Genomic DNA, 26,053 nt, shown 5'->3' with positions numbered 1-26,053 from the left:
TCTGCTGCACGGTGTCTCTTCCAGCGGTGGGAGCTGGTGAGCGGTCCCTTTAAATCTGCTGCACGGTGTCTCTTCCAGCGGTGGGAGCTGGTGAGCGGTCCCTTTAAATCTGCTGCACGGCGTCTCTTCCAGCGGTGGGAGCTGGTGAGCACGCTGCGCGGGACCCCGCGATTGATGCGTGACCGTGCAGCCGCCCACCTTAGGGGGAACATTAGCGGGCGGCCCTCAACAGCTCAGCAAAACTTGTTCAGTGGCCCTCCAGCCCAAATAATGGCCCACCCCTGCACGAAACCATCTTTCACCGTCTTCTGCCTCCTGACGTAGCTGGAAAAGCTTTTGCAATGATTACCATAATTGAGCACTCTCTTTTCCAAAGATCTCTGAGCTTCTCTAATGGCTGCTTTTGTCTCCCTCAGTTGGGGGTGATATTTCTCTCTATTCTTCTGTAAACTAAATTCATCTGGATCTGAACTGGGTTCAATGTGAAACAGTTCAGGGAATCAGGCATCATTCACCCCGAGGCACACGCTGGACGGTTCCTTAGTAGAGAATCAGAGTGGTTGCAGCACAGAAGGAGGCCATTTGGCCCATCAAGTTTGTGCCATTTCTTTGCAAGAGCCTTCAGCGAGTCCCACTCCCCCGCCATTTCCCCGTAGCCCTGCAAATCTTTTTCTGTCAGGCACTTATACAATTCCCTTTTGAAAGCCGTGATTGAGTCTGCCTCCACCACCCTCTCAGGCCGTGCATTCCAGATCCTAACCAGTAAGGATTCCTCTGGTATCGCGCCATATATGTGTCAGGATACTGAAACCCAGCTTTCTTACACTCCACTCCTGGAGGTCCCACTCCCTGAGCTCACAACCTTCAGCGGGGTCAGCGGAGTTCCACAGTGGAATGAACATGGTTCAGTCCTGGATGTGATTAACAGCAGCAATAACAGCAGAATCCAAACCCTGCAGTCACTTGTGAACTCGCTAGTGTCTCAGCAGGCTGAATGATCGAGTGAATCCCTTTCCACACATGGAGCAAGTGAATGACCTCTCCCCGGTATGATCTCGCTGGTGTCTCAGAAGGTGATAATTGTTGTGCGTGTATATACCCTGTACACTCAATGTACAGTTACATAAGACCTATGAGTGTATCTTTATACTGTATACAATATACCTGTACCACCAGAGGGTGCAACAGGTGGAGACCGAGAGGTCACCTGCACACTGCAGGTATAAAAGGGAACCCTCCTTAATGTTACCTCATTCAGGAGCTGCAATAAAAGGACTAAGGTCACAACAGTGCAAGTGCAATACCTTACCTCGTGGAGTCATTACTAGAGTGCTGGCAAACACTACAGTAATTACTGTTGAATCTGTTTCCACACACGGAGCAGGTGTACGGCCACTCCCCAGTGTGAGTGCGCTGGTGTGCCAGCAGTTCCTTTTTGCTTTTAAAGCTCTTCTCACAGGCAGAACATTTAAAAGGTCTCACATTGGTGTGAACAAGTTGGTGTCTCAGTCGGTGGGATGAAGAAATGAATCCTGACCCACACACGGAGCAGGTGAAGGTCTCTCTCCCCAGTGTGAACTCGCTGGTGTGTTAGCAGCTCACATGACCAAGTGAATCTCTTCCCACACACGGAGCAGCTGAACAGCTTCCCCCCCCCCAGTGTGAATGTGTTGATGACTTTCCAGCTCAGACGGGTAATTGAATCCTTTGCCACAGTCCCAGCATTTTCACGGTTTCTCCCCAGTGTGACTGCGTTTGTGTTTGGCCAGGCCACAGGATCGGCTGAATCCTCGTCCACACACTCAACACGTGTTCGGTTTCTCCCCACTGTCAACTCTGCTTTTTGCTTCCATGTTATGTTTGATGATATTCAGGTCCCGATGAATAGACTGGCCGACCTTGATGTGATGTTGGAGTTAAATTTCCCGTCTACAAGTCCTCTCGTTCTAATAACCTGTAAAATGAATATAAATCAAATAAAAAGAAGTGAGAGAACCCAGAAAAACACAAAGGCTTGTTGTAAAATTGAGTTTAATAAATCGGGAAATTTGTGGGACAGGCTCTAGAAAAAGAGTCACCATGAAAGCGGATTGTCACTAAAATCCCAACTGGCGCACTAATGTCCTTCAGCGATATGGGGATCGGGCGGGTGAGTCAAGTTGAGGTCGAAGATCAGCCATGGTCGTATTGACTGGTGGAGAAGGCTCGAAGGACCATATGGCTGACTCCTGCTCCTAATCCTGATGTTCTGATGGAAGGGAACCTGCCACCCAACCTGTCCCATGGCTTTTACCACCCAGAAGGAAAAGGGCTGCAGGTGAATGGGAACACCATCATCTGCAAGTTCCCCTCCAAGTCACACACCATCCGGACTTGGTCATATATCGCCGTTCCTTCATCGTCACTGGGTCAAAATCCTGGAACTGGCTCCCTAACAGCACTGTGGGAGTACCTTCACCACACGGACTGCAGCGGTTCAAGTAGGTGACTCCCCACCACCTTCTCCAGTGTAATTAGAAATGGCCAATAAATGCCGGCCTTGGCAGCAACGGCCACAGCCTGGAACAAATTTAAAAATCTGTAAATGTTCAATGGATTAAAAGTCGCTCCAGAAATACTTGTTCCTCAAACACTTTTCCATTGTGTGGACAGGGTGTGTTTAATAATCTAATCTCCCCCAGAGCCCACCTCCCCGGGGGCCCCGCACGGGCCCAGAGCCCACCTCCCCGGGGGCCCCGCGCCCAGAGCCCACCTCCCCGGGGGCCCCGAGCCCAGAGCCCACCTCCCCGAGGGTCCCGCACGGGCCCAGAGCCCACCTCCCCGGGGGCCCCGCACGGGCCCAGAGCCCACCTCCCCGGGGGCCCCGCACGGGCCCAGAGCCCACCTCACCGGGGGCCCCGCACGGGCCCAGAGCCCAACTCCCCGGGGTCCCCGCACGGGCCCAGAGCCCACCTCCCCGGGGGCCCCGCTCGGGGAAAGGCCGGAGCCGCAGGTTGTTGTTCGGGGCCTGAGGCCCACAGCGGGTGTGTGTGAAGCGGATAATGCGGAGTGTTGTGTCTCGGGCGGGCGGGGCCTGGGCCCGCACTCGGTGTGTGTGAGGCCCGCGGCCCCCCGGGGTTTATTAACCCGCTCCCTCCCTCCGCCCATCTCTCAGCCGCTGCCTCAGACACAGCCGTTCCACCGCGCATGCTCAGCTCACGCTGCCCGGGTGATTGACGGCGGCTCGGGCCAATAGGAAGAGTAGGGGCGGGGTTGGTGGACCGAGCGGGCGGTGGGTCCTCCAACCAATCGGAGTGTGCGAGGGGCGGGACTGAGAGGGGGCAGGGTCCGCTGATCAATCTGTTCCAGCATTAATAACAGTATAGAGTACAACAAGCAAGTTCTGGTCAACCTTTATCACTCACTAGTTAGACTCAGATATTGAGGGTTGGCCTCAATTCTGGGACATCAATAATAACTTTCAAAACCAGCAATGTTCAAAGGGAACATTTTCTGGTGTTTTGGGGCAGGTGCAGGGAGTGGGTCTTTCAGTGAGTCGGACAGGCTCGATGGGCCGAATGGTCTAATTCTGTGCCGTATGATTCCCTGAAATGGTGAGATTCAGGGAGTGAGTGGTCAGGGAGAGCCCATCATCAAAACAGGGAGATATTACAGATATATAGGGAGGGTCGAGTGCATAAAGAGGTGACGAGAGCACAGACCCCCAGAGTCAGTATCTTCAGGGGAGGTGAACCAGTGAGTGTAGAACTGAACCCAGCCAGAGTCAGTACCTTCAGTGGAGTGGAACCAGTGAGTGTAGAACTGAACCCAGCCAGAGTCAGTACCTTCAGGGGAGGGGAACCAGTGAGTGTAGAACTGAACCCAGCCAGAGTCAGTACCTTCAGGGGAGGGGAACTAGTGAATGTAGAACTGAACCCAGCCAGAGTCAGTACCTTCAGGGGAGGAGACACAGAGGTTTAGGGAGGGCGATCCAGAGCTTGGGGCCTCGGCAACAGAAGACAAGGCCACCAATGGTGGAGCGATTATATCAGGGATGCTCAGGAGGGCAGAATTAGAGGAGCGCAGACATCTCTGGGGGTTGTGGGGCTGGAGGAGATTACAGAGATAGGGAGGGGCGAGGCCATGGAGGGATTTGTAAACCAGGATGAGAATTTTGAAATCGAATCGTTGCTTAATCAGGAGCCAATGTAGGTCAGCGAGCACAGGGGGTGATGTGTGAACGAGACTTGGTGCGAGTTAGGACATGGGCAGCCGAGTTTTGGATGAGGTGAAGATTACGTGGGGTAGAATGTGGGAGGCCAGCCAGGAATGTGTTGGAATAGTCAAGTCTAGAGGTAACCGAGGAATGGATGAGGGTTTCGGATGAGGGTTTCAGCAGAGGGTGATCTGAGGCAGGGATGGAGATGGCCGATATTACACAGGTGGAAATAGGCGGTCTTGGTTTTCGGGGGATATGTGGTCGCAGCATTCTGGATCAGATCATCCGCCATTTTCATAGAATTAAAGCGCAGGAGGCCATTCGGCCCAAGTGCCTGTGCTGGCTCTATGGTCGAGCTATCCAGTTAGTTCCACTCCCCTGCTCTTTCCCCATAGCTCTGCAAATATTGTCCCTTTAGTATGTATCCAATTCACTTTTGAAAGCCACTGTTGAATCTGCTTCCACCACCCTATCAGGCTGTGCATTCCAGATTGCAACAACTCGCTGCTTATACAATGGTTCCTCATGTCGCCTCTGCTTCTTTTGCCAATCACCTGAACTCTGTGTCCTCTGGTTACCGACCCTTCTGCCACTGGAAAGTGTTTCTCCTTATTTAGTCTGTTAAAACCGTTCATGATTTTGAACACTATCAAATCTCCTCTTAACCTTTTCTGCTCCAAGGAGAATTACCGCAGCTTCTCCACTATCTCCACATAACTGAAGTCCCTCCTCCTTCGTACCATTCTAGTAAATCTCTTCTGGTCCCTCTCTAAGGTGTCGACACCCTTCTGAAAGTGTGGTGCCCAGAATTGAGCACAATGTGTCAGCTGAGGCCTAACCAGTGTTTTATTAAGGTTGAGCATAACTAAACATCAAATGCTGCTATTTGTGTGATGGGGTTTAGACGGGCGAGGTTTATCCAGTCAGTTGGATGTGAGCTGAAACATGTGCACTTGGAGCGGGGAGCCAGGGACACGCTGTGTAACCGGGCACAGACACTCTGCACAGCCCACACATCACTTGTTTCACACTTGTCCCAGAAGGATGTATTCAATGCAACAATTCATTTGATTTGATTTTAATTGTTTTGTTTATAAATTTAATCATGCTTCTCTAATTTTATTTCTTAACTCAGATTCACGACCCCATTTTATTTCTTCCTCCGAGCCCCTCAACTTAATGTGGCAGTGTAATGTTGGCGAGTGGTGATTGATTGACCTGGGAACCAACAGGAAGAGAGCTCAGAGGTCGGAGGGCCGAGGGAGCAGCGTGTTCTGCAACCAATCGCGGTGCTTTTGGGGTGGATCCTGAGTCGGCCTATCAGGTGAGTCTGTGTGAACCCCTGTTAAACAATTCATCTTTTAAAGTTAAATCGAGATTTCTTTTGTCAGTAAAACAGTTTAACATTTGTCAATAGGAACTCCAGGGAAACAAAATATTATGAGTTTCAGACACGTCAGTGCCAAGTGGGCCAGGTGTTTAAAGGTCATTCATTTCCCTCATGTCGCTGTCAGTTGAAGATACAGAGATTGACTTCCCTTCATTATGCATCTTTTGTAAGTAAACAAAAATCCTTTCTGTTCGCAGTGAGTCACATTCTGCACTGGAGGAGACGGCTGGTGGCTTCAGGCTTTAAAATTCTCATCCTCTTGTTCAAATCCCTGCAAGGTCGCGCCCCTCCCTATCTCTGTAACCTCCTCCAGCCCTCCAATCCTCTTAATAAGGAGAAACAATTTTCAGTGTCAGAAAGTTCAGTAACCAGAGGCACAGATTGAATGTGATTGGCAAATGAACCAGATGCTACATGAGGGGACTAATGAAGCAGCAAGATGTTCTGGCCTGGAACGCACTGCCTGTTAGGGTGCTGGAAGCAGATTCACTTGTAACTTTCGGAAGAGATAAACATGAGTTGAAAAAATTTTCAGCGTTATGGGGCAAGAGTAGAACAGGAGTCCCCTGAGTGCATCTCGCTCGCTAACGGTTTTCAGTTCTGGATGCTGATGAGGGCGATGGTTTCTCTGGGGAGTGCAACCAGAGCCATATCCACGACACCGTGGGTGGCTCAGCTGCACAGGGCGGGGAGGAAGAAGAGTGGAAAAGCAATAGTGGTGGTGGATTTGATGGTTAGGGGAACAAACAAGCGCTTCTGCAGGCACAGACATGATTCCAGGATGGCATGTTGCCTCCCTGGTGCCAGGGTCAAGGATGTCACTGAGCGGCTGCAGGACATTTTTGACGGGGGAGGATGAACATCCAGAGGTTATGGTCCATATCGGGACCAATGACATCAGTAGAAAGAGGGATGAGATCCTGCAGGCAGATTTTAGGGAGCTCGGAAAGAGATTAATAAACAGGACCTCAAAGGTAGTCATGTCCGGATTACTCCCGGTGCTCCGTGCTGGTGAGTACAGAAATAAGAGGATGGAGCAGATGAATGCATGGCTGGAGTTTGGTGCACGAGGGAGGGCTTTAGATTCCTGAGGCATTGGGAGTGTTTCTGGGGGAGGTGGGACCAGTACAAGCCGGACAGGTTGCACCTCATCAGGACCGGACAATATCCTCACTGGGGTTTTGCTAGTGTTTGGAAGGCAGAGCCAACAAAGGCTGGAAAATAGACAATAAGGGAGTTTGGCAGCACTAAATGCCAGTGCCAATGTGTTTCAATGAGATCACCTCTCATTCGTCTAAACTCCAGAGAGTATAGGCCCATTCTACACAAACTCTCAACATAAGACAGCTCTCTCATCACAGGAATCAATCTAGAAATACTTCAATGCCAATGCAAGGAGTCTGGGGATTAAGGCAGATAAGCTGAGGGCACAGACAGACATGTGGGGGTATGATATTGTAACTATTAGTTAAACACGGCTAAAAGAACTGCAGGAATGGCAGCTCAACATTCCGGGTCACAGGGTTTTAAGACGAGATAGAGACGGGGATAAAAAAAGGCGGGCGTGTCGCAGTGTTGATTAAAGAAACAATTCCAGCTGTGGGGAGGGATGATATGTTTGAAGGATCATCAAATGAGGCCACATGGGAGAAGTGAAGAACAAAAAAGGGTCGATCACACTGCTGGGGATGTACTATAGACCCCCAAACAGTCAGAGGGAGACAGAAGAGCAAATATGTCGGCACATTTCTGATACGTGCAAAAATAATAGGGCAGTAATAGTCGGGGATTTCAACTACCCAAATATTAACTGGGATAGAATTAGTTTGAAGATATAGAAGGAGCAGAATTCTTAAAATGCATCCAGGAGAACTTTTTTAGCCATTACGTAGCAAGCCCAAAAAGAGAGGGAGTGGTTCTGGACTTAGGTTTAATGAATGAAGCTTGGGCAGGTGGAAGGGGTATTAGTGGGAGAGTATTTTGGTGCTGGTGATCATAATTCAGTTAGATTTAGGGTCGTTATGGAAAAGGACAAAGATGGACCAGGAATAAAAGTTCTCAATTGGGGTAAAGCAAATGTTACTTTGCAGAGATGTGATTTAACCAAAGTGGACTGGAAAATGCTACTTGAATGTAAATTAGTGTCAGAGCAGTGGGAGGCATTCAAGGAGGAGATAGCGAGGGTTCAGAGCAAGTGTGTTCCCTTTAGATAAAGGGTGGGACTAATAAATCTAGAGCCCCTTAGATGTCAATATTAGAATATCAGAGATAGGAGCAGGAGTAGGTCATACGGCCCCTCGAGCCTGCTCCGCCATTCAATAAGATCATCGCCCTCAACTCCACTTTCCCACCTGATCGCCATATCCCTTGATTCCCCGAGAGTCCAAAACTCTATCTATCTCAGCCTTGAATAGACTGAGCATCCACAGCCCTCAGGGGCAGAGAATTCCAAAGATTCACAAGCCTCAGTGAAGAAATTTCTCATCTCTGTCTTAAATGGCCTGCCCCTTATCTTGAGCCCCCGAGTTCTAGTCACTCCAGCCCGGGGGAATCGAGCTCTCAGCATCTACCCTGTCAATACCCTTCAGAATCTGGTATGTTTCAATGAGATCCCCTCTCATTCTTCTAAACTCCAGAGAGTATCGGTCCATTCTACACAATCTCTCATCGTAAGACAGCTCTCTCATCCCAGGAATCAATCTTGTGAACCTCCGTTGCACCATCTCCAAGGCAAGTATATCTTTCCTTAGATAAGGAGACCGAAACTGCCCAGTACTCCAGGTGTGGTCTCACCAAGGCCCTGTATAATTGTAGCAATAGATCCTTACTCTTATACTCCACCCCCTTACTGCTTGCTGTACCTGCATGCTCGCTTTCTGTGTTTCTTGCACAAGGATACCCAAATCTCTCTCAACACCAACATTTAAAGTTTCTCACCATTTAAAAGATATTCTGTTTTTCTATTCTTCCGACCAAAGTGAATAACCTCACATTTCCCGACATTATACTCAATCTGCCACCTTACTGCCCATTCACATCGTCTGTCTATATATCTTTGCACTCTTGTGTTCTGCTCACAGCTTACTGTCTCACCTAGCTTTGTATCGTTAGCAAATATTACACTCGGTCCCTTTATCTCGGTCATTAATATAGATTGTAAATAGCTGAGGCCCCAGCACTGATCCTTGCCTGCACCCCACTCGTTGCAGCCTGCCGGAAGCCCCGCCCCTCACACACTCCAATTGGTTGGAGGTCCAACTGCACATTCGGTCCTCCAGCCCCGCCCCGCTCTTCCTATTGGTGGGGAGCTGTCATCAATCACCCGGGCAGTGTGAGCTGAGCATGTGCAGGCGGCGGTGGCAGACGATGACACAGGAGGTGAGCGAGCTCCAGGGAGCGGGTTAAAGAAATGCTGGGGAAAACAACACCGAGTGCAGCCCCGGGCCCGGATATAAACCGGGAAACATTCTCCCCACACCGGGAGGGGAGGATATAAACCAGGGAACATTCTCCCCACACCGGGGGTGGGGATATAAACCGGGGAACATTCTCCCCACACTGGGGGATATAAACCGGGGAACATTCTCCGCACACCGGGGGGGGGGGATATAAACCGGGGCACATTCTCCCCACACCGGGGATATAAACCGGGGCACATTCTCCCCACACCGGGGGATATAAACCAGGGAACATTCTCCCCACACCTGGGGGGGATAGAAACCGGGGAACATTCTCCCCACACCAGGGGTGGAGGGATATAAACCGGGGAACATTCTCCCCACACCACGGGGTGGGATATAAACCGGGGAACATTCTCCCCACACCGCGAGGGGGGATTTAAACCGGGGACCATTCTCCCCACACCGGGGGGGGGGATATAAACCGGGGACCATTCTCCCCACACTGGGGGGGGGGATACAAACCAGGGAACATTCTCCTCACACCGCGGGGGGGGATATAAACCGGGGACCATTCTCCCCACACTGGGGGGGAGGGGGGATATAAACCAGGGAACATTCTCCCCACACCGCGGGGGGGGATATAAACCGGGGACCATTCTCCCCACACCGCGGGGGGAGGGATATAAACCGGGGAACATTCTCCCCACATCGGGGGGCGGGGATATAAACCGGGGAACATTCTGCCCACACCGGGGGAGGGGGGATATAAACCGGGGAACATTCTCCACCTGCCTGCCGGGTCCGGGGTCCGCTCCAGCCCGAAGGAACGGTGAGTGCATGCGCTGTGTCTGCGTCAAACTCTCAGGGAGTGTATGTAAATCAACGAGAAATAGTAATGGACCAGGGAGCGTCTGTAAATGAAGGAGCAATGGTGACAGAGCAGGGTGCGTCTATAAAGAATTCTAGAATCACAGAATATTACAGCACAGAAGGGGCCATTCGGCCCATCGAGTCTGCGCCGATACTTTCGGGAAGCAATCCGGTTATCCCACTTCCCCCGCTCTTTCCCCAAATCCCTGCAATATCATTCTGCTTCAAGTGTTTGTCCAATTCACTTTTGAAGGCTACTATTGACTCTGTCTCCACCGCTCCGTCAGGCAGTGCATTCCAAACCCTCACCACTCCTTGTGTGGAAATGGTTTTCCTCATGTGACCTATGCTTTTACCAATCGTCTCTAATCTGTGCCCTCTGGTTATCTGTGTTAGAAAGAGTTTCTCTATTGATTCTATCTCATCTTCATGATTTTTAACACCTCTATCAAATTTTGTCTTAAACTTCTCTGCTCCAAGGAGAACAATCCCAGCTTCTCCAGTCTCCACATAAATGAAGTTCCTCATCCCTGGCACCATTCCAGTAAATCTTTTCTGTCCCCTCTCCAAAGCCTTTGTGTCCTTCCTGAAGTGTGCCCAGAATTGGACCCAATCCTCTAGCTGGGGTCGAGCTAGTGTTTTATATAGCTTTAGCATAACTTCCCGGCCTTAGTACTCTGTGCCTCGATTTATAAAGCCCAGGATCCTTTATGCTTTATTAACAGCTTTGTTAACCTGTCCTGCGACCTTCAAAGATTTATTAAACTCTTCAAATATTTCAAAAAATGTAGCAGAAATGGAGAGTGGTCAGGGAGCGTCTGTAAAGGAAGGAGAAATGGAGAGTGGTCAGGGAGCGTCTGTAAAGGAAGGAAAAATGGAGAGTGGTCAGGGAGCGTCTATAAAGGCAGGAGAAATGATGACTGGGCACGAAGCTCAATTTAAAAATTCTCATCCTTATTTTCAAATCCCCCCGTGCCCTCGCCCCTCCCTATCTCTGTAACCTCCTCCAGCCCTGCAACCCTCCAGGATCTCTGGCCTCCTGCACATTCCTGGTTTTAATCACACCACCATTGGTCGCCATGCCTTCAGCTGCCTCAGCCCTAAGCTCCAGAATTTCTTCCCTAAACCTCTCCCTCCTCCTTTAAGACCCTAAGAACATAAGAAATAGGAGCAGGAGTAGGCCATTTGGCCCCTCGAGCCTGCTCCGCCATTCAATAAGATCATGGCTCATCTGATCATGGACTCAGTTCCACTTCCCTGCCCGCTCCCCACAACCCTTTACTCCCTTATCGTTCAAAAATCTGTCTATCTCCACCTTAAATATATTCAATGACCCAGCCTCCACAGCTCTCTGGGGCAGAGAATTCCACAGATTTACAACCCTCTGAGAGAAGAAATTTCTCCCCATCTCAGTTCTAAATGAGTGGCCCCTTATTCTAAGACTATGTCCTCTAGTTTTAGTTTCCCCTATGAGTGGATGCAAATATCCTCTCTGCATCCATCTTATCGAACCCCCTCATTATCTTATATGTTTCAATAACATCACCTCTCATTCTTCTGAACTCCAATGAGTATCGGCCCAACCTATTCAAACTATTTTCATAAGACAACCCCCTCATATCCGGAATCAACCTAGTGAACCTTCTCTGACAGCCTCCAATGCAAGGATATCACTCCTTAAATAAGTAGACTAAAACTGCATGCACTACTCCAGATGTAGCCTCACCAATACCCTGTACTGTTGTAGCAGGACTTCTCTGCTTTTATACTCTATCCCCCTTGCAATAAAGGCCAACATTCCATTTGCCTTCCTGACTACTTGCTGTACCTACATACTAACTTTTTGTGTTCCATGCACAAGGACCCCCAGGTCTCTCTGTACTGCAGCACTTTGCAATTTTTCTCCATTTAAATTATAATTTGCTTTTTTATTATTTCTGCCAAAGTGGATAATCTCACAGTTTGCCACATTATACTCCATCTGCCAAATTTCTGCCCACTCATTGAGCCTTTGCAGATTTTTTGTGTCCTCCTCACAATTTACTTTCCCATCCATCTTTGTATCATCACCAAACTTGGCTACATTACACTCTGTCCCTTCATCCAAATCATTAATATAGATTGTAAATAGTTGATGACCCAGCACCAATCCCTGTGGCACCCCACTAATCACTGTTTGTCAAGTGGAAAATGACCCATTTATCCCGACTCTGTGTTTTCTGTTAGTTAGCAAATCCTCTATCCATGCTAATATATTGCCCCTAACCCAGTGAGCTTTTATCTTGTGCAGTAACTTCTTATGTGGCACCTTATCGAATGCCTTCTGGAAATCCAAATACACCACATCCACTGGTTCCCCCTTATCCATCCTGCTCGTTACATCCTCAAAGTACTCCAGCAAATTTGTCAAACCTGATTTCCCTTTCATAAAACCATGCTGACTGCTTGATTGAATCATGCTTTTCCAAATGTCCCTTTGCTGCTTCCTTAATAATGGACTCCAACATTTTCCCAACGACAGATGTTAGGCTAACTGGTCTGTATTTTACTGCTTTTTGTCTCCCTCCTTTTTTAAATAGGGGCGTAACATTTGTGGTTTTCCAATCTGCTGGGACTGCCCCAGAATCCAGGGAATTTTGGTAGATTAAAACCAATGCATCCACTATCTCTGCAGCCATTTCTCTTTAGACCCTGGGATGTAAGGCATGAGACCCAGGGGACTTGTCTGCCTTTAGTCCCATTATTTTACCTAGTACCACTTCATTACTGATAGTGGTTGTATTAAGTTCCTCCCTACCTATCGCCCCTTGATTATCCACTATTGGGATGTTTTTAGTGTCTTCTACCGTGAAGACCGATACAAAGCATTTGTTCAAAGTCTCTGCCATTTCCCTGTTCTCCATTATTAATTCCCCAGTCTCATCCTCCAGGGGACCAACATTTACTTGAGCCACTCTTTTCCTTTTTAAACCTCTTTAAAATGTGCCTCTTTGACCCTCGGAGTCAAATTATATCTGATAATGCTCCTGTGAAGCACCAGGGGCCATTTTACAGAGTTATTTCAAGGCTGAGATCGATACATTTTTGGTGTTTGGGGAATCAAGGGATATGGAGATCGGGCGGGAAAGAGGAGTTGAGGTTGATGGTCAGTCATGATGTTATTGAATGGTGGAGCAGGCTCGAGTGGCCGTATGGCCTACTCCTGCTCATAACTCTTATGTTCTTAAAGGTGCTATATAAATGAAAGTTGTTGTCGTCTATAAAGGAAGGAGAAATGGTGATGGGTTAGGGAGAGCATTTGATCAGAACTGGGAGATATGGCAGATGGACAGCTTATAGGGAGCGGTAGAGTGAGGGAAAGGAGAGAGAGAGAGAGAGAGACCATGTACACAAGAAATGAACTGTAAAGTTGGGTGGGGAAGAGGAGGTGGGAAGTGACAGCAGACAAAAGGAGGCACAATGGGAGAAGGGAGAGTAATAAAAGACACATAGAAAATAAAAAGACTTGCATTTATTTCGCACCTTTCACGACCACCAGATGCCCCAAAGCACTTTACAGTCAATTAAGTTCTTTTTGAAGTGTAGTTACTATCGTAACGTAGGAAATGCAGCAACCAATTTACAATGTGATAATGACCAGATAATCTGCTTCACTGATGTTAAGGGAAAATATTGGCCAGGACATCGGGGATAACTCCCCTGTTCTGCTTGAAATAGTGCAATGGGACCTTTTACGTCCACCTGAGGGAGCAGACAGGGCCTCGGTTTAACATCTTATCCAAAAGACAGCACCTCCGACAGTACAGCAGTCCCTCAGCACTGCACTGGAGCATCAGCCGAGATTTTTGTGTTCATGTCTCTGGAGTGCGACATCAACCCACAACCTTGTGACCCAGAGGCAAGTGTGTTACCCACTGAGTCACAGCTGACACAAATACTGACATAGTTAGAGCAGGTTAGCTCAGTTGGATATGTGAGATGATGCATTTATCAAAGCTTAGATATTTTGTCTATTCCTCAAAATCAGTAACAGTTTGGAACGTTCAGGTCAAGGTTCACAGATTAACAATAAGAAATAGGAGCAGGAGTAGGCCATTTGATCCCTCGAGCCTGCTCTGACATTTAATGAAATCATGGCTGATCTGATCTTGACCTCAACTCCACTTTCCTGCCTGCTCCCCATAACTCTTGACTCCCTTATAATTCAAAAATCTGTCTATCTCCCCTTTAAATATATTGACTGACTCAGCCTCCACAGCTCGCTGGGGAGAGAATTCCAAAGATTCATGACCCTCAGAGAAGAAATACCTCCACATCTCCGTTTTAAATAGGCGACCCCTTATTCTGAAACGATGCACCCTAGTTCTAGATTCCCCCACGAGGGCAAACATCCTCTCTGCTTCTACCCTGTCAAGCCCCCTCAGAATCTTACACATTTCAATAAGATCACCTCTCATTCTTCGAAACTCCAATGAGTACAGGCCTTACCTGCTCAAGCTTACTTCATAAGACAAGCCCTTCATCTCAGGAATCAACCTCGTGAACCTTCTCTGAACTGCCTCCAATGCAAGTATATCCCTCTTTAAATAAGGAGACCAAAATTGTACGCAGTACTCCAGGTGTGGTCTCACGAACACCCTGTACAGTTGCAGCAAGACTTCTCTACTTTTATACTCCATTCCCCTTCAATAAAGGCCAACATTCCATTTGCCTTCCTGATTACTTGCTGTACCTGCATGCTAACTTTTTGTGTTTCATGCACAAGGACCCCCAGATCCCTCTGTACCGCAGCATTTTGTAGTCGCCATTTAAATAATAATTTGCTTTTTTATTCTTCCTACCAAAGTGCATAACCTCACATTTTCCCTCATTATACTCCATCTGCCAAATTTTTGCCCACTCACTTAGCCTGTCGATAACCCTTTGCAGATTATTTGTGTCCTCCTCACAACTTGCTTTCCCACCTATCTTGGTATCAGCAGCATATTTGGCCGCAGTGCACTCCGTCCCTTCATCCAAGTCATTAATATAGATTGTAAATAGTTGAGGCCCCAGCACTGATCCGTGTGGCACCCCACTAGTTACAGTTTGCCAACCTGAAAATGAACCATTTAATCCCGACTCTGTGTTTTCTGTTAGTTAGCCAATCCTACATCTATGCTAATATATTACCGCCAATCCTGTGAGCTCTTATATTGTGCAGTAACCTTTTATCTGGCACCTTATCGAATGACTTCTGGAAATCCAAATACACAACTGTTACTGGTTCCTCTTCATCCACCCTGCTCGTTACATCCTCAAAGAACTCGAGCAAGTTTGTCAAACGTGATTTCCCTTTCATAAAACCATGCCGTCTCTGCTTGACTATTATGATTTTCTAAATGTCCTGCTACTATTTCTTTAATAATGGCCTCCAGCATTTTCCCAATGATAGATGTTAGGCTAACTGCTCTATAGTTTCCTGCTTTCTCTCTCCCTCCCTCCCTTGTTGAATAGGGGTGTTGCATTTGAGTTTTTCCAATACACTGGGACCTTGCCAGAATCCAGGGAATTTTGGTCGATTACAACCAATCCATCCACTTTCTCTGCAGCCACTTCTTTTAAGACCCCAGGAAGCAGGCCATCAGGTCCAGGGGACGTCCACCTTTAGTCCCAATAGTTTGTCGAGTATTTTTTCTCTCGTGATAGTGATTGTTTTAAGTTCCTCGCTCCCTGTGACCCCTTGATTATCTATTATTATTGGGATGCTTTTAGTGTCTTCCACCGTGAAGACCACACAAAATATTTGTTTCAAGTCTCTGCCATTTCCCCGTTTCCCATTATTAATTCCCCGTCTCATCCTCGAAGGGACCAACGTTTATTTTAGCTATCTCTTCCTTTTTATATATCTTAGAAGCTCTGACTGTACTTATATTTCTTGCCAGTTTACTCTCAGTCTATCTTCTCCCTCTTTATTATTTTTATTAAGACAATACTTAAAACCACACAGCAGAAGGAAAGAATGTTCCATAGAAACTAGAATTGTCTCTTCTGAATTTCGATCCTGTACTTACAGTGATGACTTTTGTAAACTCCTTTTGCAGGGTGTTTGAAGGGGAGGATTTGAAGGAGGGAAACTCAAACTAAACGTCACGTCAAGATCTGATAGAGTCACACGATTCATCAGGACTTGAATATCATCGGCCTTTGAATGTGGAAGGATAAATGTTTGTTTATTCTGTCTGTGGGGAAAGATTACAAACATCAGTGTGACTGTAAAAGCACTGAGACACACACACCCGAGTGAGAGTGTTTCAGTGCACTGATTGTGGAAAGAGCTTTAACCAGTTACACAGCCTGAAAAACCCTCGAACCATTCACAGCGGGGAGAAACTGTAAACGTGTTGTGTGTGGAGGAGGCTTCAACTGATCCATCCAACCTGGAGAGACGGAAGCACACCCGCACCACGGAGAAACCGTGGAAATGTGGGGACTGTGGGAAGGGATTCAGCTACCCATCTGCACTGGAAATTCATCAACACATTCACACCGGGGAGAGGCCGTTCACCTGCCCCGTGTGTGGGAAGCGATTCACTCAGTCATCCAGCCTGGTGAAACACCAGCTTGTTCACACTGGGGAGAGGCCGTTCACCTGCTCTGAATGTGGGAAAGGATTCACTCAGTCATCCGACCTGGTGGCACACCAGCGAGCTCACACTGGGGAGAGGCCGTTCACCTGCCCCGTGTGGTGGAAGCGATTCACTGTCATCCAGCCTGCTAAGGCACAAGTGAGTTCAACTGGGGAGAGGCCGTTCTCCTGCTCCGAGTATGGGAAGGGATTCACTCGGTCATCCCACCTGCTGAGACACCAGCAAGTTCACAAGTGACTGCAGTGGTTGGATTCTGCTATCATTGCTGCTGTTAATCACATCCCGACTGAATCGTGTCCATTCCGACAGTTGAAGTTTGTTTCTGATGATAATAACCTTTTAACTGGGCTGGAATATAATATTTTGATGTTTCAATAACAGAGTGTGTCGGTATTTAATGTTCCAAGATAAGAGGACACTAATTGATGTCCTGTTACTGAGTGCACCATTTTGGGGCCTTTTCTCCTTTCTAACTCTTGATTATTTCAGTTCTCATACCTTTGGTTACTCTTGTGGACTAGTTCAAGTTTCCCATACCTTCCAGAGTGCCTCTCCTAGCTTTGGTATTGAGGGAAGGTGTCGGTAACATACCAGGGATCACTAAACACAAAACCCAGTCTGTGAATCACTTTCAGATACTGGACTTAACGTGTGTCCCACAGCATCTGTCTCACCTTCGATGTGTGAATGGAGCATCACGCCTGCAAACCTGGGTTCAATTTAAATTTGAATCCATTCAGGAAATGTATTTAAGAAAATACAGGTCACATCAAATAATTGGCAACGGTTTAGAGTCAACAAGATGAACAAGTAAATACATCCTGGCCCAATATTCCAGCTCTACATTCAAAGGAGAAAGTCTGTTATCAAACTCCTCGAGTAGACAGAATATAGATCAATGCTAACTCTAAGAATATCTAGCATCTGTTGTAAATATCTTTCAAATCCCGACTGATGCAATCTGGTTTTCCTTTCAGTTGAAGTGAATGGAAGATGTGAGGGGTGTTGGCATCGGGAACTCGGTTAATTCAGCTTCTGAAAGGTGTTCATGTTTAGTTCATTCCATATCGGGGAAAATGTGGTTGTTATCATTAGAGAGGGATTTCACTGAGCAACAGTTGGTGTTTGCAACTGGCCATGGATATTTTCATCATAGAATATTTAGATTAGAAATATTATGTTAGAATAAGAAAAGTTCAGATACTCGTGGTTTGTGCTTGCCACAGGAAGACCAGTATTTTACGTGCTTCTAACATTGTTGATGTATGTTGAAGAAAATGCAGACTTGTGTCTCTGGACTATGCCATAGCTAAAGACTACTATATCAGGCAATGCCAGTTCCAGTTGGATAAGAGGTTGATGGCATAGGAAAAGATCCAGCAGTTAACACAAAATTATCTCCAGTTATCTGCAGACATCGAATGGCGCAGCATGCTGACAAAGTTGGACTTAAGAATTTAAAGTATTGAGTTAAATTATTGGGATCGATTGTTATAGAATTGAATTGTTATCGAATGGAAAAGTAGTGAAGTTATGCTAAACTTGTATCGAACCTTGGTTAGACTTTGTGTGTGCAATTCTTGTCACCATATTATAAAAAGGATACAGAGGCACTGGAGAGAGTGCAGAGAAGATTTACAAGGATGATACCAGAAAGGCGATTGTATACCTATCGGGAAAGGATGGTCAGGCCGGGTCTCTTTTCTCTTGAAAAAAGAAGGCTGAGGGGTGACCTAATACCTCTAAAATGATGAAAGGTTTTGATAGAATAGATACAGTGTTTCCACTTGTGGGGACCAGCATAATTAGAGGCCATTAACATAAGATAGTCACCAAGAAATCAAATAGGGAATTCAGAAGAAACCTCTACCCAGAGAGTGGTGAGAATGTGGAACTCACTGCCACAGGGAGTGGTTGAATGAATAGTATCGAAGCATTTAAGGGGAGGCTAGACAAGTATATGAGGGAGAAGGGAATCGAGGGTTATGTGGATATAGTTAGATGAGGAAAGAAGGGAGGAGGCTCGAGTGGAGCATAAACGCCGGCATGGATTGGTTGGGCCGAATGGCCTGTTTCTGTGCCGTATATCCGATGTTATCCTATTGTCCAAGTCACACTGCTCGAAGGGGAAGATAAATGACTTGCATCCAAACGCAATTGTTACTTTTGTCTTCTTTGTAAAATGACTTAGTCTGGGCATAATTTGTTTGTGAAATTAAAACTGATTTTATATATATATATATATATTGCTAAGCTTCGCTGGTCAAACACATGGGAAGGAAAATTTACTGAAAATTGAGATAATTAAGTTTTATTTTTGAAAAAGTCCCGTCTCTGTGGTTCTGTCCAAACTATGTATTCAGAAATAAATTTTTGGGGGCGACTGTTATGCTAAATGTAACTAACATCCTTCCTCTTGTGGATTGAATTGCTCTCTGGCATATTTTGGAGAATAAAAGGTCCAAGAAGAGGTTCGGTTAAAGAAAATTCAACAAAGAAACTATTTCAAAACTTGGACCAAGTGGGAATGTTTGATCGATGTTTAAAGACAGTATGATAATATTGTATCAGACAGTAAAGTTCCTCCGGGCTCATGAATGAAATGGTGAACACTGTATAAAATGTAATGAGAGGAAATGAGTGAGGATATAAGAGGAAAACAGGAAAGTTACACCTCCAAATAGAAATGTTTCTTCACTCATTGTTCCTGGGTGAATTGTCATAAATCACCTGGGTACAATCTGGTGTTAATGTAACTTCTTGTTAAAGTCAGGGAAGTGTTGGAAATTGCTAAGATTTCTCTCTCAGATGTTTGTGTCATTGCCTATACTGAACAATAAGAAAACTGAATTTGATCACCTGGCCACGACCCGAGACATTGGGACCGTGCAGAGGGAGATGAGCAAAGATCTTCAGACACCCCACGATCTTTTGATAAGATCACCTCAAATGGCTTGGATCAGATGTCACATGTGGCATGATACTGGGATACCGCTGCGTGTGTGTGTGTGAACGAGTCTCAGGCATGCTCAGTTGTCGACAACAGCACAACATGAAATGGCTAATGTGGCTCAGGAGAGTGAGTGAACTTTTTAAACCATCAAGGTCGTGACACATTCTCCATAGAGAAAGCGACTTTGAAATAATCAGGATAGAGTTAAACACACTGCTACCTGTCAGAGGCATTAGAATTAACAGGAGCGAGAATGCTGATCAAATTAGGATTTCCTTACAGCTAGAATGGTCGTCAGATTCAAGGCCTCCACTAAGTACTGAACAAAGAAAGCTTGTAGAGAGGCTAAAAACAAAAAAAGCCAGCCTGTCTATGTCTGGACAAGGTAGCCATAGCTGTGTACAGATCAGCTACAAGCTGAAGGTGGGAGATCAGGAGGCCAGACCTCACAGGCTCCATAACAAAACATGGATCCAAGTGAGAGGCCATCTCCAGCAGGAAGCCGAGCACCTCAAAAGGGTTAGTTTTGTAATCCTTGATAAACCGAGGTATAGACCCTCAAAAGCATAATTTTGGTGGTAATAGAGAAAGAACCCTAAAGCCTGCTCCTTGGGAAGATTGGGAGACCAGGAAGACTCCCCTGAACCAGGTGGGTTGGGACACACCCTGACCCCAAACACTAAATTAATAGTGTTCACTTAAAGTGTTAGTATCACACCAGGACAATAAGTAATTCAAGACAATTATAAAATACTTCAATACAAACTTAAAAGGTAATGACGGCAGGTTATTTTAAAGTAAGAAATGTCGTATGTTGATCAGTAATGTTAACTATTGGTTTGCCAAGTACAAACGCTGATAGTGATCATATCTGGGACTGAAATAAAATGACATCCCACCTCACAAAAAGAACACGACCTGTCCCATCCAGTAAAAGAACCCACATTTAATGGACTAGAAGTAACTGAATCAGGAAATGTATTATGTAACAATGTGTGTTTTTAAATTGTTAATTGAAATCAAAGGTTTTAAACATGAGCTTGAATCTATCAACTAGATTTTGTGAAGAGAGATATTCACAATTAATAGATAAAATGGGAAGATAATTTGTAAAAGGATGTATTAGGAAAGAATAGAAAACAGGAACCAAGGGATGAGGAAGATGGGGAACACCAGGAGAATCAGCTTAAATCACAAGGAAAGTGAGAGCTGACAGGATAGCTCAGAATAGGAGCCACAGCAAGGTTAACAGGAGTAAACAGAACAGATATAGAAAGTGAATGGGAACACAATGTGGCTTACAAGAGGTATAATGTGTACCTCTGTGACATTTATGATGAATGTGGTACAGAAGGGACTGGACAAGAGAGAGAGTAATCAAATCCCTTTGTTTATTCATGAAGAACAACTGAGAAAATGGTTTAGGGGAACCAAGTCACAGGCTTTGATGTGATGCAGCCAATAGGAATGGGGATTTTGGCCCCTAGGGAAGGAGAAAGAAGTGAAGATATTAGACCAGTGGGATTGGTCTTGCCTTTGCTCAGGAAAAATGGAAATGAAACGAAACCTTGGACGGTGTGCAGGGTGGAATCGTTTGCAAGGTTGGAAGACTGAGTTAGGTCCGATCCATAAACAGTAGGAGGAATATCCAAGATATCTGATTAAGAAGGGAGGAACTTGGATAGCACCAGATATGCAGTGTTGTACTCTGAAAGGGACAACATGGGTTTGTAGATGTTCCAGCTTGTGGGTTCACCCTCGAGAAAGAATCTCCAGAATGCCAGATTGAAATAAGTAAATGGGGCGAAGGCCAAACTAATACCGTGTATAAAGGAAAAGGACAGTATTGTGTGACTACTACTGTCACGTATATGAATGTGGGTTCAACCCGATGCCCCATACTAGAACATCACTTTAGCTTGATTCCACCGAGGAACACATGCATCGGTGCTAAACGTTGGTTCTGGTACATCATCACAACGCAACTTATCTGCAGATGAGACTGCCTCTGGAGGATGAAGCCATTCGAGTCATTCCACATATTGGACACTATATTCTCCCTGTTTCTGGCTTTAAAGCTCATAATTCAGCGAATTAGGACATCCCAGAAACACACAGTGCAAATCATACAGAGGAAGAGAGAGACAGAACGGGCAATCCCAATACTTGCCAATTAGGAATGGAGGAAAGTAGTATCAAGTTAGATTGTTCCAGCTGGGATTGGTGATAGCACGGATAATAGCTTCAGGGATTCTGGTCATTGCATTATGCTGTAAGGAAGTCAATAAGGGACATTGAAAATATAAGGAAAGGGAAGGATGCTGAGAGGAAACCAGGATTAGTAAAGACAAAGAAAGATATAAAACACTGTCAACAGGGAATGTAACCCATAAAGAAACCTGTGGGACAGGTTAACATGTGGACCCTGGTTAATTCGGCTTCTGAAAGGGGTTGATGTTTAATTCATTTGATAGAGGAAAAAATGTGGTTCGTATTATTAGGGAGAGAGAGACAGATTTCACTGGGCAACAGCTGGTGTTTTGCGACCAACCAGGCTTCGATATTAATAATAGAATTGATTAGAAATATTGTTTGGATAAGAAAAGTCCAGAACTGGTGGTTTGTGATCACCCTGGTCAGGCCACAATGCTTCTAAATGTGTTGCTGATGTAAACTTGTGTCTCTGGACAATGCAGTAGCCAGAGACTACCATATTAGGCAATGCCGGCTCCAGTTTGATAAGAAAACAGTCTATAAATGTAAGCTTTTTCCTTTGTTCGTAAGCATGGAGATACCCGTGCCTGGTTACACGTGCTCCATCTGTGACTATACTCCAGTTGTAAATTGATTATAAACAGAAGACTGAATTCGTTACTACTGAAGTGAACAAACAGAAGTTTGTTTTAAATCAACACTTGGTTCTTTTTTTTAAAGTTTGGAACTTCAAAACTTCCTTCGGAATTAAAAATTCGTTAAAACAGCAGAAATTATTCGTAAAGCTATCATTATTAACCTTGAATAAAGCATAGCTTTGTTAATTTCAATAACTCCAATTTAATTCGGACCAATATTTTATGAACTAAACACAATACAATGCAGATAAAATAAAACAAAATAGCACATGCTTACAGAACACAGTAAATTACATCATTGTTACCTTCAGATGCTTTTAAGGAAAGATAAACTTGCTGTAGAGGGAGTGCAATGAAGATTCACCAGACTGATTCCTGGGATGGGGGGATTGTCCTATGAGAGATTGAGTAGACCAGGCCGATATTCTCCAGCATTTAGAAGAATGAGAGATGAGAGGCGACACCAACATCCCATGAACAAATTTTTAAAAAGAGATGCGAGATGTTTAAATTTGATCAAGGACACCAGCCAAATTAATAGAGACACTCCATGTCCTTCAGTACCTGTGTCCAGGGGAGAAGCTAATGGGTTTATCTGATCATCTTTGGGTTAAATGTTGTGCTCATTGAGCTGAGCAGCCCATGTCAGCATCAAACACTCTCCAGTCGGGCACAGCACGAGTTAGATACAGAGTGAACCCATCGGTCTCTCCCCGACACAGATACTGAGGGACAGGGAGTGTCCGGGACACTGACATTTCTCACTCAATAAGGTATAAATTGATCCTGTACCTCTCCCCATTAATCCTGGGCTCCACACGGGTCGAATCCTGCTCTTGTTTCCCTTCCTGCAACAGCACTGAGCTCAATACAGCCCATAATGCACAGGGCTCAGGGAGGGTGGTTGCTAGGCACTGCAGTGATGTCATAAAGGAGGGCCATTCAGCCCAGCTGGTCATCCACTTGTCCCTTTAAAGGTGGAGAGCTGAGACATCCTGTCTCAACACACATCCCCCTATTCATACTGAGAATCCCCGGGGAAGGCCCAGAGTGTGGAACACAACCAAGGGGGAAAGAGAAGGGGAGGTAAATCAAGGAGTGGGGACTGAGGGCCACCAAGCTTCAGTTTTAGAGCCTGGAGACTTCAGGATGGATCAGTAAGTTCTGTAGTTTCAGGATCCAGGGAGAGAACAAGGAGCAGATGGGGCGATTGGTGTGGATTCCAGCACAGTGAGGATGTAGGGGGAGGGGGATTGTGTTGGGCCGTGTATTAGCAGTGTCCACCAATAGTGAGAGAGAGAAGGTGGGGGTCAGAGTGGGCCCTGGACATGCCGGGAAACTGTTTGTTTGCTGTGACCAGCTTTCCTTCTGTCACAAATAGCCTCCTGTCGCCCAGTGACACAAACAGCCCATTAAACGCCACCAATGTCCTTTGGTCTGGTGAGGTCTCCCTTTGTGAAACATCGGCTGTTGTTAAAGCTTCTCATTCTGACTCGCTCACAGTGAGACAGTATCCACTGTCCCTTTTATTCCATGGGCTTCATCTTTGCTGGTATTGGTAACATGCCCGGGATCACTAAATACAAAACCCAGTCTGTTAATCACTTTCAGCTATTGGACTGAGTGTGTGCCCCACAGCATCTCTCTCACCTTCAATGTGTGAATAGGACATCATGCCTGCAAAGCTGGTTTAAGTTTATATCCAGGCAGAAAATCTTTTTAAGAAAAGCCTGTAGGCCGATGAGACACTGTTCAGGTGTAAGTGTGCTGCTGGTTTGTCCGGCATTTTGTTGGTAATGGAAAATAACTGAACATTTCTCCCAGTGTAACCTTTGCTGTAATGAAATGTGTCTTTTAATAAGCCTCATGTCCTTGCTCATGTCTACTGCTATTGTGTAGAAAGAGGATCTGTGAGGAGATGGTGTTTGTATGGAGATGTGAAACAAGGAAACGGTATCTGTGTGTGGCAGTGACACAGCCTTGTGGTTACAGGCAGAACCATGCGCCGATATCCTTCTGGTTATGGTTTGAGCAGGGTCAGTTCATGAATGCTCAAGCTAAGATGTGCCAGGGATCGGGAGCAGCGGCAGTAAATAAAATCTAAATGTAAATTCCGATGTAGTTTATCTTCATTTATTCCTATTTTAATAGCTTTTGCTGAATGTGGCCCAAGCCAAGTGCCAGGATATTGGACCAGGCCCACCATAGAAAATGAGTTTGACATCCTGAGGTAGACAATGTCAACCGGATTCCCCCATCCACCAACCTAACAACTTCTTTACAAACTGAAGCTAGTTTGTCAGATGTGACCATGTTTACTGGAATCCATGTTCAGTATCTGTAATGGCCCCTTCCCTTTCCTCATGATGGAAAACAGCATCTCTCAGGATCCCTTCAAGCACCTTCCCAGTGATCAAGGTCACGTTGATGGGCCTTCAGTTCCTGAGCTCTGACTTGTGGCCAATTTGGAAAATGGCAACTGCGTGTGCTACCTTCCAATCTCAGGGAACAACCCATGACTCTACTGAGCTGTTGGAGATATGGGCAAGGGGCTGACAGAGCACACGTCCCATCTCTTTAAACACCCTTGGGTGGATATCATCCACGCCTTACACCGTCAAGATTAACCCGCACGGTGACTTTGCTAACGGTGAAGAGAGATGAGAAAGACCAAAGTGCCGTTTGCCCCTCTCAGTGTGACCCTGAAGGACTGTGTCGAGGCTGAAGTTCTCCCCCCATACGATCTTCCCCCAGATTGTCCTCACTGAGCTCCAGCCAGGTGAAGATAAACACACAGGTGGGAAAGAAAAAAATCTACAGCAATGTGTTGAAAGCAACAGGAATTTATTTGTCTATATCCCAAATATTAAACTCAAGTCCAGTTACAGGAGTTATTAACATCAGCAGAAACAAACCCCAACTGTCAGAATGAACATGGTTCAGTCGGGATGTGATTAACAGCAGCAATAACAGCATATCCCACCCCTGTAGTCACTTGTGAACGTTCTGGTGCCTCAACACATGGGCTAACGTACTGAATCCCTTCCCACACTCAGAGCAGGTGAATGGCCTCTCCCCAGTGTGAACTCGCTGGTGTGTTAGCAGGTTAGATGACTGAGTGAATCCCTTCCCACACTCAGAGCAGGTGAACAGCCTCTCCCCAGTGTGAACTCGCTGGTGTGTTAGCAGGTTAGATGACTGAGTGAATCCCTTCCCACACTCAGAGCAGGTGAACAGCCTCTCCCCAGTGTGAACTCGCTGGTGTGTCAGCAAATGAGATGATGTAGTGAATCCCTTCCCACACTCAGAGCAGGTGAACAGCCTCTCCCCAGTGTGAACTCGGTGGTGTTTCAGCAAGGTAGATGAATGAGTGAATCCCTCCCCACACTCGGAGCAGATGAACGGCCTCTCCCTCGTGTGAACTTGCTGGTGCCTCAACAGGTGGGATGAACAACTGAATCCGTCCCCACATTCTGAGCAGCTGAATGGCCTCTCCCCGATGTGAACTCGCCGATGTATTTCCAGCTGGGACGGGTAGTTGAATTGTTTCCCACAGTCCCCACATTTACACAGTTTCTCCCCAGTATGACTGCACTTGTTACTCTCCAGGTTGGATGATCGGCTGAAGCCTTGTCCACACACAGAGCACGTGTACTGTTTCTCCCCACTGTGAACAGTGCTTTTCGCTTCCATGGTCAAAGGCCGATGATATTCCGTTCCCGATGAATCGAGTGACTCTATCAGATCTTAATGTGATGTT

At 46.2% G+C, this 26,053-nt stretch overlaps 1 pseudogene; it reads right to left on the bottom strand.

The window, feature by feature from the left end:
- Positions 1 to 233: 233 nt before the first annotated feature.
- Positions 234 to 26,053, bottom strand: LOC139235554 (zinc finger protein 229-like; annotated as a pseudogene).

Source organism: Pristiophorus japonicus, chromosome 23, assembly GCF_044704955.1.
Source record: "Pristiophorus japonicus isolate sPriJap1 chromosome 23, sPriJap1.hap1, whole genome shotgun sequence".
Classification (NCBI taxonomy): Eukaryota; Metazoa; Chordata; class Chondrichthyes; family Pristiophoridae; genus Pristiophorus; species Pristiophorus japonicus.
The sequence above is the reverse complement of the archived record's forward strand: the minus strand, read 5'-3'. Positions and strand labels throughout refer to the sequence as shown.